Raw genomic sequence first — 16,668 nt, forward strand, 5'->3', positions numbered from 1 at the left:
AGACACACTCCATGCTAGGAGGCTGCATGCTGACATGGAGAAGGCAGACAAAATGTCCTGGGAAAGCAGGGTCCTTCATTATTGCTGCCAGGAAATGATGTGCTTATCTTGAGACACTAGCACTTTTTTATTTTAGGAGCACTCCCAAGGGTGTTACCCATTCATTGTGTGTTAGGGTTGGCAATCTGATACCTACCTCCGAAAAAGGCAGAGATAGAGTTGGAAAGCATAGAAAAATCATGATAATGACTTAGGGAAAAAAAAATGTATATATATATATATAAGAAGAAGAAGACATCTTCTTTTTTTTTATTTTAATCCCCTTTTACTCAGTAACTCAGCTTTTGAAAACTGAATCTGATGGCCTTTAATGTGTCAGCTTGGCTGAGCTACGGTTCCCAGTTACTCAGAATCACTTACCTAGGTGTTGCTGTGAAGGTATTTTTTAGACGTGGTTAAAGCCCCTGATCAACTGACTATAAGAAAAGGAGATTATAAGACCACCTGAGCGGGCCTTGTTCAGTTAAAGGGACCCAGAAGCAGCTGAGGCTTCCCAGAAGGCGAACTTTTGCTTGCTTTGGACGGCAGTCTCAGCCCATTCTAGAGAGTTCCAGCCTGCCCTTCCCGACAGCCTGCCCTACAGATTCCCCACTTGCCTAGCCGCCCTCCACAAACACATGAGCCAGTTTCTTAGAGTAAGTCTCTGAATGTACATCTCCTCCCGGTTCTGCTTCTCCGGTTGAACCCTGACTGACACTCTTAAGTAAGAGAAATAATCTGACATTAAATAAGATGTTCACTGGCATATAATGGCAAATTTAAGTGTGCGGTATTATGTTAAAGTAATTATGGTACAGTCACTGGATGGGTTTTTAAGTTCTATGCATGAAATTTTGGTAATATAGAAAAAAATGTTTGACGTACAGGATATAAACTATATGGAGGATGGTCACGGTTATGTAAAAATGTATCAAAAAAAAAAAACAGAAGAAGACTTGTATTAGAAGTTGTCTTTGGGAAGTGGCATTATTTATATTTTAATATTTTAAACTGGGAGAAAAGGTAAATATTAATCTTTAAAAAACTGGCCATTTATATAAAGATGCACATTCCTTCAGAATTAAGGACATTTCCAAGTATACATAATTTTAAAATACTGCTTTTAAAGTCCCTGGTGATTTTTCAAAGAAGTCTTGTGTCTTGATCAATTAGAAAAATAAGTACACAACAGTACAGATAAGATTGTTATTATGATTCTGCTTAGTGAAGAGTTACCTTAAATTAGATTTTGAGCTGGACATGTTTCCATCAAAACGAGCCATAATTTTAGCAGTTGTTATAATAGGCCTAGATTCTAACACTTACGTTCGTTTCTGTGCACAAATATTACCAGTGCTGGTCACATCCCCATCTGTGTGGGTTCCAGCAGCTCCCTGCATGTGTATGTCATACGTCTTCCTCTCATAAACTGACTTTGAAAATCAACAGTTTAAAAAAAAAATCCACAGTTTTTGTCAGAAAAACTGTGGGGGAAAGGGACAAAGAGACATAGGGGGGATCAGAGCAACAAAGCCACGAGATTAGTTAAGTAGATAAATGCATCTGGTGTGTGTGTATAGGAACAAGGTATAAAATGAATTTTCCATGTTCTAGGATTTGTCCAACGAGGATTAAAAACTCAGTAACATATCTTAATCCTAGCTGCCATATTCAATCGTTTACCTATCTAATCTAAACATGAAATCTGAACATGAAATCTAAAGCAGATACCTCTAGAGCAGAAGCCATTGTTTTATGTTATTTTATGTGTTTCATGTTGTGTAAGTACCCATTCTATATGTCACGAACAGATTTATTATGGACATATGTGTTTATAATAAGAATATTGATATTTCAATTGGTCAAATATAAAATTATATATGTATTTTATATGTAAAATCTTGTACACTGTATGTATGCATGTATGTATATACATATACACATGTATATATACGTATATGCATATGTATGTACGTGTGTGTGGTGTGTGTGTGTGTGTATGTCATATATATATATGTATATATATATATACATATATATATACATATATATATATGTGTATATATATATACATATATATATATGACATGAGAATGTGGATTCCAAATACAGGGTCAGTGGGTATCTTTTTTTTTTGCTTGCCTTGTATCTCCAGATCATGCAGTGACTCCAGATTTTCAGATTTGAAAGGAGTCAAACTTCGGAAGATTTTGAGATCCTGCAGCAGGGCTGGGGCTACTGACGTCCTCAGAGGCATCTGTGCATCTCCCTCCCCCAGCACTGCTGGGGGCACCAGCTTCTTTGAAAAAATATCCTGGGGAGATGTGCTCTTTAGTCAGCAACCCCGAACTCTATGAGATCATCATCATAATTTCATACAGAAACTTTGGAAGAAGTCAATAAACTTTGGCAATGTGCTGTGGGCATATGAGCTTGTTAGAGAACACATGTAGTGATCGTGAAGAGTTGATGACAATTCGGGATCCTCTCTTTTGAGGCATCTGTTTTCATTTATATTCAGTTGTTCATCTGCTATTCATTCAGGGAGGCTTGTTAGTAGCTTGGACATATTTAAGCAGTTGACTAGTTGACTCTACATAGAAAACTAAAATACAGATAATGGTCAGAGAAGATTAAGGCAGAATTCATCATATATATATATGTATGTGTGTATACACACATACACACACACGCTACATTAGCAATTCTTTTCATTGTGGTCTTATCGTTTTTATTTGCACTGGAGCACATTATGAATAATGCTGTGCTTCTGAGGCAAGTGGACCATTAAGTTCTCTGATTCACAGGCTAGAGCTCCTGTGTTCGAAAGGTGTCCAGGCCTGTGCTGTGGAATGAACGTGGGCCTTTATCCCGGAGCATCAGATAGACTCACTCATAAGTGAGGCATTATGTTTATGTTAAGGCTATTTCATTAAATGGAATTCAAAAGTTGTTTGGAAACAGAACACTTGGATCACATCAGGCTCTACACTCTTCCACCTCTGTGACTACACTTTGACTCTTCTGGCCACATTTTGTTCACTTGTTCATTCACCAAAAGCACAAGACATAAAAGAAAATCATTGGTAAATTGGACTTCATTAAAATGAAAAACATTTGTTCTTTAAAAAATGCTATCAAGAAATGGAAAGGCAAGCCAAAAACTGGAGAAAATATTCGCAACACAATATGTCAGAGGAAAGACTTGTTTCCAGAATATATAAAGAATTCTTACAATTTAATAATAAGACAAGTAACTAAAAAAAAAAAAAAAAAGTCAAACTGTCTGTCAAGGTGGTTATAGAAAACCTGCCAGCAGCATAGGAGTGTGATCTCTGGCACGTAATGACAACTCGGTCTCAGAAACAATGGTAGAACACAAAAATCATCACAATCTCTTTCCAAGGGGAGTCCACCTCCTCCCACCACCATATTTGAAACCTGGTAGGACTTGTGACTTGCTTTGACAAACAGAATACACTAGAAATGAGGTTGTGCTAGTTCTAAGCCTGGGCCTCAAGAGATCATACAGCTTCCACTCTGGACCTTTTGGAACCCTGCGAGTACCCAGAACAAGTCCCAGCTTATAGGCTGGAGAATGAGAACCGCTGTAGAGAGGCTCTGGTGTCTAAGCTAAGGCCTTCACAGATCAGTCAGGCTCTGTCTCACAAGGACCAGCTAGCAAAGCCCCGCCCAAATTGCTATCCACAGAACCGTGGGTTAAATTCAGGGTTGTGGAGCACCTGGGTGGCTCAGTCGTTGAGCTTCTGCCTTCCGCTCAGGTCATGATCCCAGAGTCCTGGGATCGAGCCCCGCGTCAGTCTCCAAGCTCCTCGGGAAGCCTGCTTCTCCCTCTCCACTCTCCCTGCTTGTGTTCCCTCTCTCGCTGCGTCTCTCTCTGTCAAATAAATAAACAAAACTTTAAAAATCAATCAATTAATTAATTAATTAAGTAGGGTTGTGGTTTGAAGCCATTAACTTGGGAGGTAGGTTGTTAATCACAATGAGTAACTGATACAGACATCTCATCAGTGAGATGAGATAACACAAGTATCTACCAAACTGGATTGTTGAGATTTTAATGAGATACGTAGTCTGTCCAAGTAAGTAAATACTCCAGTAGGTACAATAGCAATGATTAGAGCTGTTGCAACTTTTGATAAAGGAGGCTTTGACAGAGGAGGCTTTTTCAAAAGGCTGGCACTTCACGGGGCTACTGTATTGTCTGATAACCTTTAAGTTCCCATTTTGAAAAAAATACACTGTGAGCTACATAGGCTGAAAATGACTCCTGCTGATGAGAGGTAGAGATGTTCCTCTTCTAGATCATGGCTGTTTAATGTAAATACATTGTTGGTGCAGAGAGGAAGAAAGTTTACGGTTCTTCTCCCCGCTGATCTAACAGCTCCTATTCTTCTATCAAATTAAGCTTTTGTCTCATGTGGCATCAAGTTGAATCAAACAGATGTATGGGAGGGAGCAAGGGAAGAAGAACGTGAATTTAACATAGTTAAAAAGATAGTTTCCAAGAGGACTACATGGAGCAAGCTTGAGCAGAATACCTTGATTGTTGTTTCAACATTAGTTGGGACTTTCAGCTGCATTCCATTCAATGTTATCTCAATCAATCATGTCATCAGAATATAATATTTAGAATTTTATTCCAATGCATCTTTTCATGCCCCCAAGCCCAAACTATGAAATATATTTCTTAAATATATTCTTAAAAACTATAAGTGCTGATCAAACACTAATCCTTTTTAGTCGTCTTTTTTTGCATAATTTTAAAATTTTTACAAAGTCTTTCTCAGCAGCAAGCGCATTAACTGTTATACTAACAAGTGTTAATGTAGTTCCTGTCTTTTCCCGAAAGGACCATAAAACCGCAAGGTTTTTAGGATTTAAGGCATAGATATAAATATTCAACCCAGGTGTTTCTAAATCACCTTCCAGAATCTCAAACGATGCTATACTTAATAGCTCTGGCAGAATGTCTTAAGAGTGTCTTCTGTGTGTATCCCGTTATGCTACATCCAGAAGAAATGCATACAATAAAGCAAAGCCTGCTGACATATTTATTTTTAGGATAGTTCTGTCATATGAACTTTATAAGCATATTTGAAAATCCAGCTGTGGAAAGGTATGCATACTAGATGAATGGCTATTGGGCATTTGCCAGACCACGAAGTTAAACTCTATGTCGCCAAGAAAAATTCTAAACCAATGTTAGAGCAATTCATCCTTTTAAGTTAAATCTTCAATTAACCACCTAATTTCTGTCAATATCAATAGCAATCTTTTTTTATGCCTATTAAAAAATAAGAAAATAGATTACAATGTTTTTCTGAAACACTCCTAAGCGCGATGTCTTTCCTGGCTTTTAAAAGTCTTATCTAAAAAATGTTTCTATAAATAAAAATGTCCTTTGTGCCCAATGTAATCAATTTTCCATTTTCAGTAAATTCCCAAGAACTCTACCCTCCACAGGAAGTGTTGGCTCAACATCCTGGTGGATTGTTTCTGTTAGCAAATGCATTATTTAGAGAGGAATGTCTCCATGTGTTCTAGATCTCAATTCCAAGAAGGCAGTAGTTCAATCCTAAGCATTATTTCCCTCCAGTTAGAAACAAAATGGCATTTATTCCTCCAAAAATAGAGTGCTTGAGCCAGAATTTATGGATACGTTCAACATGAATAATTTTCTCTTTAAACTAAGGCACACTCTGATTCTAGCCCTTGTGTTTCATGAAAATAAAAATTACATCTAAATTATAACATTTATTTTTAATAACCCATACAATCACATAAATACACAGATAGAAAAAAAGTTTAAAAGCAGATACACCAAAACATTAACAACGGTTATTTCTTTGTTATGAATTTAGTACAAATTTGCTCTTTGTACTTCTAAAAATTATTAAAATGAAAATGGTCTTTTTAACACGTTGAAAAATGAACATGTGGTATATATTCAGAATAAGAACAGAAAAGATTATATATTCTTATATAGCCATTTTATAGAAAATATGAAAGTTGAAGCTAAAATAAGTACTCTTATCTAAAAAATTCAAGTTTACATATTCTTTTTGACCTAAGGTTAGAGGATGTTATTTGTAACTCCTCCAAACTCATCTTTAAAAATTTAACAGGACAGTTCAGTAGTCTATTTTTACTGTAAGTCTATCTTAAGCAAGAATGTTGATAACCTGAAGGTTAATATATATTCATAAGCTTTTTTTTTAAAATCAGAACAACATAATCCAAAGTCTTACCCTTTTTTGAACCTGAAAACAAACAAAAAAACCCCAAAACAACAACAACTAAACCTCATGAAATACCTTTTGAACTTTTCCCCTTCAGTTTCTCACAGCATTACGTTTTCAGTTCCCATGAGAAAAGTACATTCTGAAAGCTATAAAGTATGAGAACATTATCCTGGAAGCAAAATGTTATTGTTAAGCCACCAAATATATTTCAACATTGATCATTTCATAACTTTGAAGATATACCAAAACAATTAAAAAATAGGTCTCCTTCAACTTTAGCTTTTACAACTTAAACAATCCACTAAAACTGTACCGTGAGAAAAAAAGGCTAAGAACTTTTTTGAAAATTCTTGTGATTAACTCTTGTTAAAATACATAATTTTTGTGTGTTTGAGCAAAGTGCTTTCCTGGGTGTTTTCCTACTCAACCTGATTCACCTTCCTAATGAAATCAGAAAGTATATAATAGCCATTACTCTTTACATTACAGTCTTCAATGATAGTGGTTTGTCATAAGTCTTTCTACATAACTTCAGATTTAAAAAGCCACTTTCATATGCTGTTAAATGATACTTTGGTCCAAGGAAGCCAAGAGCAATTGATAACCGTCTATATAAAATTCAACTGGCTTGAGTTGTATAATAATAACACAGTACAAGAGTTTTCGCATGTTTCAAAGTGTTACGGTTAAGAATCATAGTTATTGAATAGTTCTCCTTTGCCATGAGAAAAGAAAAAAAGAAGCTGGGGCGCCTGGGCTGCTCAGTTAAGTGTCTGCCTTCAGCTCAGGTCATAATCTCTGGGTCCTGGGATCGAGTTCTGACATGGGCTTCCTGCTCAGCAGTCTGCTTCTCCCACTCCCTCTGCCTCTTTGTTCTGCTTGTGCTCATTCTCTCTCTCTCAAATAAATAAATAAAATCTTAAAGAAAAAGAAAGAAAGAAAGGAAGGAAGGTGATTTTTCCTAGAAATTACACACAATTTTCTGGATATATCATGATACCCATCCAGTCTCTAATAATAATGCTGGCATTTTGGTTCACATAAATGGAAAGTCCGAAGGTAAATCAGGCTTTGGAGGAAGCTTCCTCTATCAATTCAAATACGACTTTTATCATTGTGCCCCTTAAGACACTGGCTTTTTCTTTGGGTTCACATGGCAGCTTTTCACTCAGGCACAAATAACTATCAGCTCCAGACTCTAATCCTCATACTGCATTCTATAGAATAAGGGAGACTCTCTCCTGGTAACTAATATGGACAAGGAAAGAGGTTTCTCTTTCCAGAAAGACCAAACTCCTTAAAACAAAACAAAACCAAGCCAAAAAATCAAATTCCTTGTCCACAGTTGGGTTACCTGCTCACCTATCAATCAGTACCTGAGAATCAGTAGAATGAGTTATAATGTAAGTGGATCCATACCTGAATGCATGTCACCTAAAACAACGCACCTCAGGAAGGGAAGGCATTGTTGCCCATTAAGAAATGTGGGTGAAGTCCCCAAAGGAAGAGAAGTATGAGAGCGCACAACAAAGTGTCTACTGTATCTATCAAAATTACATAGATTATTTTATATTAATAATAGTTCTATTTCATCACTTTTCAGAGAAAATAAACAAAAAGAAAACTTATTCCACGGTCTTTAACTCCATGACCAAAATGAACAATGTACCATGTTTTTGACTTGAAAATAAGTCCCAGATGGACAAATCCACAAAACCTGCATTTTCCTATGCTTAGAAGAGCAGAGAAGACAGGGGTAGTCCAATGGCATATCAGAAACAATCTTAGGTAGTACTAAGAAAACGCATTGTATTTGCATCCCTTAGGGAGAACTTTATGAAACCACTCCCAGAAAATAGGATTTATGCAGAAACTAAGTCATTCTTTGGGGTAGACATGGCACTAAATTTAGATCAGTTATATAAACAAGACCAACAAATCAATATGTTTATTTAATTATCTGGAATTATAGGTGGGAGGTTATTTATCCTATTGGAGCCATTTATAGACATAGTTCTTTAAAAGTGACTTTCCAGAGGCCTAATATCAACATTCTTTGGTGCATATCATCCATCCAAGACAGAAACTTCCTTTTTTCCATAGCCAGCTAGTCAACCATTCTTTGATTCTATTTCATCACTATTTCTCTTTTCTGTCTCCCTTTTTCCTCCAGTACTATTTCTTTGCTGTATGTCTATGTCTCTCCTGGACAGTGTAACTGCTCCCTAACCAGTCCTTGTACCTTTACCTTTATCATCTTCTCATTTCCCTTCTAAAACTCACCTCGGGGAATCTTTGTAAAATGAAATTCTAGTCCCTATGGCTTCCCATTGTTTCGCAAGGTAAAGCTCCTTAGGTTTATACAAATTCTACCTCTCTAGTCTCACTTCTCACCAGTAATTACTACCATTTTTTTTAAAAAACAATTTCATGCAATGTGGAATGCCTGGGTGGCTCAGTTGGTTAAGCTCTTGACTTCAGCTCAGGTCATGATCCCAGGGTCCTGGGGTCGAGTCCCACATTGGGCTCCTTGCTCAGCTGGGAGCCCGCTTCTCTCTCTGCCTGTTGCTCTCCCTGCTTGTGCTTGCTTGCTCAGTCACTTCTGAAATCTCCTAAAGTTCCATGGTGCCTGGGTTGGGAACTAGGGCTGAGGTAAATTTCTCTGTCTGGGTGAAGAAACCAAGGCTCAGAGGTTGAACTACTTGCTTCAGGAATCCTTGACCAATGCCATCCGGAAGGAAACTATGGGGAAATATGCTGGAGTGGGGTGGGTGCTTAGATGGTGGCCTTGATCTCAGGCTTTGTCCACTTCCAACAAGGCCACTGCAATAGTTTGGCCCCACAGGTGTGACAGTGTGACATCACACCTGACCTTGTACCCTTGGCATCTAGACTGCCAGCTCCCCTTCTCAATCTCATTGGCTTCCTGTGGACATGAATAACATCGAAGAAGGAATTTGAGCACTGGCATTACTTTCTAAGTGACTCTATTGGGGAAAACCACTGCTGGCAAAGCAGAAAGGGTGGATAAGGGTGGTGTAGAATATTTGGGTGTGGAATGATCTGGCCCTTCTCCCTGACTGGCAGTTTGGAATCTTTTGCCAGTCGAGGCTGAAAGGCTTTCTGGGTGGCATATGGAAAAGGAGACCCCCTCCTGCTTCTTATGAAACAGCTGAACAGCTCTCTGGAGTTGGTCAGGCTAGACAGCTATGCCATAACCTCTAGCACATGTCTCTTGTTGACCCTGTGTTTTGTCCTTAGGAACATCTAAATTATGTGAGAGATACAAAGGTATTGGTTTTAGAGCTGTTAAACCCCTTTAACATCGGCATTTTCTCAGGACACGTCCAGAGATTTGGCCCTCGGACACACACCTGGACTTTGGCTTGGTGGGGGTTGGGGAGGGACAGTCACAAGCTGCGTCTTCTTCACGCACATGATGGGTGCCCACACTGGCCTTAGCTCCTGTGCCCAGTTCACAGAGTCTTCAGGATTGGAATTCCCACTTGGCTACAACTTGGCTGTTTTCCCTTCCTTGGTGAGATTTCTGGGCCTCTGCACATCTATGGTTTCCTTTACGCATCAAATCAGTGAGGTAATAAATTCCCTTTTATATTTAAGCCAGTATAAGTTAAGCTATTTTTGCAATAGATTCAGGACGCTGAAAATATGGTCAAGTAGCTTCCAGTCTGACACATTTGCAGGGCTACCCTCTGTGTGAACTGCCAATCCTTCAGGAAGCCCCCATCTTTCCAGACAGTAATTCAAGTACTTAGTATTAATGTCAAATTTATTTTCTGTCTGTTATGGCTTGTGCATTTTTGCATTTCAAAAACCATTCCCTTACCCAAATATCATAAAGGTAATTTTTTATATCAGTGCTTCTCCAACTCTAATAGGCATATTTTTAAAAATATAGATGTAGCTCAAAGGTGATGTCGATACTGTTTACAGATCTTACTTTCCTATTTTCATATTTATGTCTTTGATCTACCTGAAAATGATCATGAATGGTGTAAAAAGAGGCTTTCCCTGCATTTTCCCCTATATTGATAGCCATGTATTCCTACAACTACTTACTGAATAATCCATCATTTCCCCACTAATGTAATAGTTGTTCTACATCTTATCTACATATAGTCTATTTGGGGGCTCTCCACTCTAACAGCCTTACTGCCCTGTACTACAATTGTTTAAGAATTCTAATCACTGTTATAATTACTACAGTTTTATAAAAGCCACTCCCCATTTTTCCTCAAAATTGTCTTAGTTATCTTTGGTAGCTTTTCTTTCTTAAACTCTATTATCTTAAATTCTGGAGGAAAATACCGAAGGTTTTGGTTGGAATTAATTGTGCAGAAATTATAAACTGGGTGAGAATGGACAATCTTTATTGAATATTCCTAGCATGAAGATGGTAGATCTCTCCATTAATTTAGGCTTTGCTTTTATTTTACATAAGTTTTATAATTTTCTACATGAAGTTCACACATCTTTTTATTACATTTGTACCTATGTACATTCATTATAGGTATATAAATATATATCATGGCTCTTCCATAGAAATAAGTGATTTTTATTTTATTTTATATATATATATAATTTTATATATTTTATAATTATATATATAATTATATATAATATATTATATATTTTAATGATTATTTTATTTTATATAGATATAATACCCCAAATCTACCAAATTCTATTAATTATAAAACTTTGTCTAATTGATTTTAGTTTTTCTACACAGCCTTTCTCATTGCTAAAAATCAGTGATAAGGAGAAATCTTAAGAAGCAGAGTAAGAAGATTCCATAAAGGAACAAAGATAAAAATGACAGACTTCTCATCAGAAATAATTCAAAACCAAACAACAGTAGAGAGGCATCTTTAAATTACTGAAAGGAAGAATAATAAACCTGTTCACCTAAAATTATATACCCAGCAAAAACATCCTTTTTTTTTTTGACATCTTTTAAAAATGAAAGTGACTTTTTCAGAATTCATCACTAGCAAACTAGTGAGAAGTTAAAGAAATCCCTTCAGGCAGAAGGAAAATGATACCAGGAGAAAATGTGGCTCTCCATAAAGGAATACCAGCAATGGCAAATACATGGATATACATGATTTAAAAAAAAAAAAAAAACAACTCTAACCTTTTTATTTATTTTTTTTTAAGGATTTTACTTATTTATTTGAGAGAGAGACAAAGCACCTAAGCAGGGGAAGCAACAGACAGAGAGTTAGAAGCAGGATCCCTGCTAAGCAAGGAGCTCTACTTGGGTCTCAATCCCAGGACTCTGAGATCATGACCTGAGCCAAAGGTAGACACTTAACTGACTGAGCCACCCAGATGCCCCTAAACCTCTTTAAAGAAGAAGGACTGATTAAAGCAAAATTAATGACAATGTTCTATGGAGTTTATACCACATGTAGAGGTAAAATACATAACAAAAAGCTTGAGAGAAAATGGAAGTATGTTATAATGTTATAATGTTCTTGTCGTATTACTTGAATTAGTGTCATATTATTTGGAGGTAGCCTGTAACAAGTCAAAGATTTATACTGCAAACCTTAGGGCAACCACCAAAGCGAAAAAAAAAAAGAAAAAAAAGAAGCCAATGAAAGAGGTAAAATAGAAACATAAAAAAATTCAATTAGTGCCAAAAGTGCAGGAAAAGCAGCCAGAACAACAAAAAAGAAACTAAGACCAAATGGGAAACAGAAAACAAATAAGGTGGTAAATTTTAAACCCAACCATATCCATAATCAAATTAAATATAAATGACCCAAACACTCCAGAGATTTTCACATTAGATGAAAGAGCAAGACCAAATTGCCTATTATTTTCAGGAAGTTCACTTTAAATACACCCCGGATACTTGAAAAGATGGGAAATAATTACTGTAATAATACTTTCTAAAAGAAGGCTGGAGTGGCTATATTAATGTCAAGGTCGATTTCAGAAGAAAGGATATTACTAGATAAGCAGGGCCTTTTCATAATGATAGTCAATTTGTCATGAGGAAATAGTCAAAATGTTTATATATCTAATAACACATTCCCAATAAATGAGAGAACTAAAAAAATTTTTGTAGCCTCCAACTATAATTACAGTTGGAGATTTCAACAACCCTTCTCTCAATAACTTATACATAAATCAACTGGATGTTATTAAAATTTAGAACTAATGCTCTTTAAAATACACTGTTAAGGAAATGAATGAGAAGGATTGGGAAAAATCTTTACAAAACATGTACCTGACAAAGGACTCTTAAATCTCACTAGGAAGATGACACTAATTAAAATATAGGGAACATGGGGGCACCTGGGTGGCTCAGTGGGTTAAGCCTCTGCCTTCGGCTCAGGTCATGATCTCAGGGTCCTGGGATCAAGCCCCACATCGGGCTCTCTGCTCAGCAGGAACCTCCTTCCCCTTGTCTCTCTGCCTGCCTCTCTGCCTACTTGTGATCTCTGTCTGTCAAATAAATAAATAAAATCATATATATATATATGTGTGTGTGTGTGTGTGTGTGTGTGTGTGTGTGTGTATATATAAACATATAAAAACATATATATAGGGAACATGGGGCACCTGGGTGGTGCAGTGGATTGTGTCCAGCTCTTGGTTTTGGCTCATGTGGGGGATTTCAGGGTTCGGAGTTCGAGCCTCATGTGGGGCTCCATGCTCAGCCCAGAGCTGGGTTTAGACTCTCTCTCCGCCCCCACTGCCCCTTCTTCTGGGCTCTCTCTCTAAAATAAACAAATCTTCAAAAATAAATAAAATAAAATAAAATAAAGGGAACAGCTTTGAACCAAACTTCACCAAAGAAGATATATAGATAGCAAATAAGTATATGAAGCTCAACGTCTTAGAGAAATGTAAACTAGAATTACCACGAGACACCATTATGCACAGCTTTAATAGGGTCCTTTTCACTGCACTGTTGAGGGAAAGACTACCACCCTAACATCATGTGGATGGCCCAGCATAGGACACCTAGTACAGGATAGATGAGATCAACATCAGTTTAAGTTACATGTACACACAGCCTGGGGGAGGAGGAAGGACACTGCATGCCACTGGAAGGGCCACACGTGAGTAACTCCTGAAGACAGGAAAAAATTAGGGGCCGTGGGAGGTACGCTTCTTAGCGTTTATGAGGTGCTCCCCTGGTTACTGCTTAAGGGTGCGACTGGCTTCTCTGAATAACTGTCTGGCACGAAACTGGAACCTGCTACTCAGGGACAAGCAGGAACTGTGCCTGGTCCCCCTAGGAAGGAGGGTGGTTTGGCCGGGGACTCTCAGCCAGGGCAGCAGAGTGGGGAGGGCAACTAATGGCGAGGCCATGTGAGGCCCCCGCATTTTACCAGATGTCAAGACAGCACATGATTACAGCCTTGCATTCAGTCTTTCATCGCACGCACCCACTAAAAGGTTGATAAAACCAAGTGTTGGTGAGGATGCAGAGAAATGCAACTCATAAATTGCTGGTGGGGAGAGTAAAATGGTAGAGTCATTTTGGAAAAGAGTTTAGCAGTTTCTCAGAAAGTTAAACATAACTTTATCATGGAACTCAGCTATCATTCTTCTTGGTATTTATCCAAGAGAAATGAAAATGTGTATTCAAAGATTGTATTCAAATGTTCAAATAGCCTTATTCATAATATCCCCAAACTGGAAATAACCATCAACTAATGGCACAACACAGAAATTGGGGTATTTCCACATAGTAAAATAACTATCAGCAATATTAAAGGAATGAACTGCTAATACACGTAACATGGGTGATTCTCAAAAGCCAAACACTATAGGGTTACATTTACATGAAATTCTAGTAATGGCAAAATTAAAATGACAAAATGCAAATTAGTGGTTGCTAGGGACCAAGGATGGAGGGAGAGGAGTAATTACAAAGACGCATTAGGGTGATGGTTACAAAAATGTATACATTTGTCAAGGCCTAAACTGGTGAATGTGATTGTATTTAAATTATTCCATAACAAGACTGATGAAAACACATGGGGGGGAAAACCCTCAAGTCCTTAGGATTCTAATATCAGCAAATTACCTCAGGGCGGGTGCTGTTTTAGTCAAATTTGAGACTCTAAATTTGTTTTCTCTTGTCCCATGGAATCTCTTCTTATTTCCTGTGATATTTATTGTGATATTTTCTGTTGAATATTTGAAGATGTGTTGCAGGAGTTTTTAAAATTTTATAATATCTTTTCTACTATATTGCTGCAAGCAGAAATCTCATTTTCTCAAATTCATTGGCTTTTAGTGCTTTAAATGAGACCTATGTACTTTTGTGCAAAATTTCCTCACCTATTTTAATGGGAGAAATTCCAACTAGGTCTAAAAAAAAAGAAAGAAAAAGAAAATTAATGCTTAAAATATGGAGAATGTTTTTAAAAGTTACCAACTTGAAAATTAATGCTACATACCGTATCTCACATTTAAATACATTACCAGATATAGAAATGTAATAGCTAAATAAACGGCTGATTTTAAATTAAAATTCGTTTAAGATGTTGAATTTAGAAATCAGTAAAAGTTGTCTACAGAATTTGAACTATATAGTAACATGGGGGTTAGAGGGGGTCTAAGTGTTCATTTAACAAACCACAAAATGAACTGAGAATGTCCTACCAAGCAGGCATGTGCTAGGTGGGTACATCAGTAAACAAAACTCAGGATGTTTCTCACACAGAGCTTACAGTATAGCAGGAGGACAGACTTTATGAAATAATTGTGAATAATGGCTTTAATAATGTACAAACTAAAATGAAGAAAAATCACAGGGTGCTTTAATAGTATGTAATGAGAAGCTTAAAGCATGCTAGTGACTTAGGGAAAGTTACCTAGAGGAAGTTATGTTTAATCTGAAACCATGGGGTAAGTAGAAGTTCCCTTGACGAGGTGGAGAGAATAGGAAACAAAGACTTGGGTTGTGACGCCTGGGTGGCTCAGATCAGTTAAGCATCTGACTTCAGCCCAGGTCATGATCTCAGGATCCTGGGACTGAGCCCCTCATCAGGTTCCCTTCTCAGCAGGGAGAGTGCCTGTCCCTCTGCCTCTCTCTGTCCCCCTTCCCACTTGTGCTTTCCTTCCCTCCTTCTCTCTAATAAAATCTTAAAGAAAAAAAAAAAAAAAGGAAAGAAGGAAGGAAGACAGGGAGACAGACTGGGGATTAAGGAGCATTTCTGGTAGATGAAATAGTGTAAGGTCATGGAAAGTCCAGCGCATCCAAAAACTGAAAAAAGCAGAATATATAAAGGGTAAAAACGAATCCTAACCCAAAGGGTAAGGGAACAAGGTATAGGACATAAATGGTTCAAGAAAATGTTGCAAAATTGAGAAACAGATACATGGAATACTGAAATGCTTTTAAATTTTAACCCTTTATTTTTTTTCTTAAACTTCGTTCAAGTCTTCAACTGTGGCATTTTTAGTTTTCTAGTTTGAATGTCAACAGATTAACAATAATCAGAAATTGAAAACACAAGTGATTCTAAACTAGTATGAATCACTTACTGAGAAGATGACATACTGATTGGGTAAGCTGATGAATGCTTAATGGTTTCTGACTTCCTTTCCTCTCTACTCAAACCCAGTCTATCGATACTGCTTCCTAAATATATTTTCTTAAATATAAGAGGCATTTTTTTCCTCTCTTCTTTTAACACTTCTCAAATTGGATTGTAAAAAACAAATGTTTTTGTGTTTTGTTTTTTTTTTTTTTTTGAACGTTAGTAAGACTGATGAGGGAGCAGGAGGCTGGCTGAGGACAAGGCAAAAGCTGGCACCTTGCACCCCCTCTCCACCCGCCCCCCTCGGTAATATGTGTAGCATTCTCAGGCGCCCCTGACCACCATAAACGAGAAACAAATAGTTAACTTGCCTGCAAGACAGGAATCTCCCAACTATCTTGCTGTTAATGGCTTGCCAAAAGACCACATTGATCAAGCCTGAAGACCTCCCAGCACCTCATAGGCCCTCTTTAGCATATTAGCATATTTAGCTCCATTGAAACCTCCCTTCCCCTCACCTTCCCCCAACCACAGGGTACATAACCTGCCATCCCTCACAACCTGGGGCAGCAGCTCTTTCTGCCCACAGGTCCTGTCCCTGTGCTTTAATAAAGCACCATTTTGCACCAAAGATGTTTCAAGAGTTCTTTCTTGGTCATCGGCTCCGGACCTCAGCCCACCGAACCTCACCTAGGTTCTAGAACTCCATCAAGACCATTTATCACTAAATTTTAATTTGAATGTAAAATATGGACTCCCAAGGTTACTTTCCATATATTCAAGAAGGTGACTCTGGGACATAATACTGGAAAGTTAATACGTTATGC

The sequence above is a fragment of the Meles meles genome, chromosome 2 (assembly GCF_922984935.1).
Source record: "Meles meles chromosome 2, mMelMel3.1 paternal haplotype, whole genome shotgun sequence".
Classification (NCBI taxonomy): domain Eukaryota; kingdom Metazoa; phylum Chordata; class Mammalia; order Carnivora; family Mustelidae; genus Meles; species Meles meles.